Here is a 3,510-nt window from a genome sequence, read left to right on the forward strand (position 1 = left end):
TTCGATAGTACGAAACATCGAAAATATCGAATGTGGCCACTATCGATAGTTTCCCAGCTTTAATGTACAGCTGTGTTCATTAAAATAGCTGTGCTTGGGACCTGCGAGTTTAAGATAAAAAATCCTATGACTTACAGTTCTAATGGGCAAATTTTTTCTATAATATAGTTTATAAAATAGTTTACTCAGTGGTCTATTGATGTTAATTCCACATCACTACAAGATCATGCTGCCACGTAGTTATTTTAGAACAAATGTATTTCTGACTCCACCTCAGACTTGACATTTTGCGGATGGCAACATACATTTTCAATGTAAGCAGAGCACCTAAAATCGAAGTCGAAAGATTCTGCCCAAATCGAAATCGAAAAAAATCTGCACCATAGAAATACATTCGTTTTCTTAACATCCTTATTAGTGGGACAATTTAGAGAATTATCTTATCGTATTTAAAATGTAGAAATTCAGTTTAAAAATACCAAATTTTTGTTGAATCCTAAAAAATTAAGAACGCGATAATGTTTAAAACTTTTATTTTCCTATTGCACGAAATAAGTTGCGAGTCAATGTATGTGTAGATCGGGTGCACTGTGCATGTGTATGTGAATCAAAAAAAAAAAATAACAGCACTGCGGACAAGGAAGGAAAGACAGAGTATACAAAACACAAAGACAGAATAACAAAATTTTGTTCAAATTCGGGAAGCGAACGGATTTTGTGTAAAAATAGAGTTTTTAAAGAATTTATTGCCCAGAATTCGATTTTTTTTGGCATAAAGTCTAAAATGGTTTCTCCGCACTGGCGTCACCAACGCTTTCATACAGCGAGAGAGACATGTACGTTTGGTAAATTTTATGCGGAATGGAAATTATAGTTTTCTTTTTCAGATTATAGAAAAGAAATAACTATTTGAGAAGATTGGTGGTGTTGGAAGAGGTTGGAGATGGATAAATACTTGAGAAGTAAGTACTTTTAATGCAAACATTCAAACAGACTCGTTCGCGTACAATGTGCATATGTGTATTTATATACATATAGCCACAAAATATCCATTTACACGTGTTTCAAATTTATACTTAGTAACCAATATGTTCTTGATTTCAGACACTTTAACAACTGTGGATAACACGACTCCAAAATTGGATCACTTAAAACGTGCAGGTCCCGAATATCTGGAGGCTGAAAAGTTCCTTTCACTAGTTTTGAAGTTTTTTGGAATTGAAGTCGCAGGAGAAGTTACGTTGACAATGTATCCATTACTACTGATTGTTGGACCTCGCGTGCTAATGAGGCGTATCTCACTCACTTCATTAACGAATGCTATAAACTTAAGTCAGCAGTTTTGTCGACGCAAAAACTTGTAGATGCAACTAACCACTGCGCTAGTAATATTGCGAACTCACTCAGCGCCGTTTTGAATGAGTGGAACCTGTTAAATAAGGTAGTATCGATTGTAACAGACAACGACGCGTCTATGAAAGAAGCGTGCGAATTAATGATGACATAAATTAAACATTTACATTGTGTCTTGCATACTATTAATGTATTAGTGCAAGAGTTCCTGAAAATAGATTCTATAGTGCCCTTACTAGCAAGGTGTAAGAGAATCGTATCGTTTTTCAAATCGAGTTCAATCGCAACAAAGAAACTTAAAAATGCAAAAATTTCTGAATCACGCTATGGACTTGTACAAGAAGTTCCAACGCGTTGAAATAGCGCGTACTATATGATTCAACGGATTATTTTAGTAAATGACTCGATTTCTGCAGTGCTTCTAAACTCAACCAAAGCTCCAAGTCCAATATCAGCGGACGAAATGATCGTTCTGGATGAGATATGTCAAGTTCTAGCTCCGTTTCACAGACTGCGTTTGAACGATTGCCAGAGCGTTTCTCGCATTACGAAACTCGGACTGTTACTAGAATTGCTACATTACTGGATCCCAGATTTAAAAAGGACGGTTTTTTGTTTTCATCGAACTCAGAGCAAGCCGCGAAAGCTTTGCAGTTAGAGTTATTTTCAAGTTTTTCCCGAGTTCCTTCCACACGTGATATTTCAACACCACCAGACACTCCACAAGAAAAAAAAAAAACAGTTTCTTTACTTTTTTAGGAACGAAAATTTCAAATAAAGTTCACTCGGAACTCAATAATGCTATTGAGGGCGTATTTTGCGAGACCTAATGAGCCGGAGGATAAGGATCCCCTTGCTTATTGGATGGTAAGAATATCATTTTTACTTTTTAAATTTAATATTCATGACTTTATCCCTTTTCAGGAAAACAGTGAGAGTCTAAAGCCAATAACTAAACTTTGTAGAAATTACCTGTGCATTCCGGCCAGTTCAACAGAATCTGATAGAACCTTCAGTAAAGCTGGTCAGATTGTATCTGACCGCAGAGCATCGCCTAAACCAAAAGTATACATGCTACTTTTTGTGAACAAAAACCAGAAACAATGATCTCTTGTTGTCTTATTGTGAATATAAAAAAACATTATTTTGTTATTACTAAATATTTTGAATACTGTGTTAATATAAATAATAGTTTACATTGAAGCAAATAAAACGTTTTTGTTTAAAAAATTCATTTTAATTGCTTTACAGGCCCTTCTGCATGGTTCTAAAGGGCTACTGTAATATGTTTTTTTATTCTGTAAGGGTATATAAACTTCGGTTCACGTTAAATTATAGTTCCATTTTTTTTTAACTATGTATGTTTTCTTAGAAAACCATCGAAACCATCGATAGTGCCAACCATCGATGGTTTTCTACAAAGTCACTATAATAACAAGATGCGTAACGGCCATACATACATTGGTTTAGCACTATGCATCCAATTTTTTGGTGACGGCCACAATTTCTCTCTGTTCGACGGCTTAAGCTAAGAGCGTAAGAAATCTAAAGATAGATTTTGCGTGCTTGTGTGAGTAAAAACAATAGACGAGAACGTGAATATGTGTGCGTACTTGTGCTAGAAGACGATTTTCGGGCCGAAATGAATTCTGATCGAATTTACATATTTGGAGTTTTGGCAATATGATTAAATAAAATAATAATTAATAATTATTGTTATATTAATATAACAATTATAATTAAAAGTTTTTTAAATTCGTTTGTTTAGATCGCCCTCAACAATCATTTCCTTATTAATTTTTCACACGTCGCAAGCTGAATACTCTAATGACAAATATACTCTAATGACAAATATTCTAATATAAAGTCATTCTGGAAATTTATTTTGTGATATTATTTACATAGATTCGGCTATTACTATTTCTAAGCTATTACATTAGGGCAATGCCAAACAAGAATTTTTCACATGGTGCCAATTGATCAAAAATAATAAAGATTTAAAGTATAAGAACTTCTAAGGTGAAGGGCATATTTTGTCAAATTTACAATGCATGAGAATACGTGTACACACATACAGTTGTCTGCTATCACTGTATGCGTAGAAAAGAGCTGTTTGCTGTAGCGCTCTCCGCTCTCTCGCTCTTGAACAAAAACTCG

At 34.4% G+C, this 3,510-nt stretch overlaps 1 long non-coding RNA gene across 1 annotated transcript; it reads left to right on the plus strand.

Annotated features, from left to right (window-relative positions):
- The first annotated feature begins 581 nt into the window (after positions 1-581).
- Positions 582-2,515, plus strand: LOC120284431. Its single transcript, XR_005543677.2, has 4 exons — positions 582-836; positions 888-962; positions 1,105-2,220; positions 2,278-2,515. It is a non-coding gene; the product is annotated as an uncharacterized LOC120284431 (long non-coding RNA).
- The last annotated feature ends 995 nt before the right edge of the window (positions 2,516-3,510 follow it).

The sequence above is a fragment of the Drosophila simulans genome, chromosome 2R (assembly GCF_016746395.2).
Source record: "Drosophila simulans strain w501 chromosome 2R, Prin_Dsim_3.1, whole genome shotgun sequence".
Lineage (NCBI taxonomy): Eukaryota > Metazoa > Arthropoda > Insecta > Diptera > Drosophilidae > Drosophila > Drosophila simulans.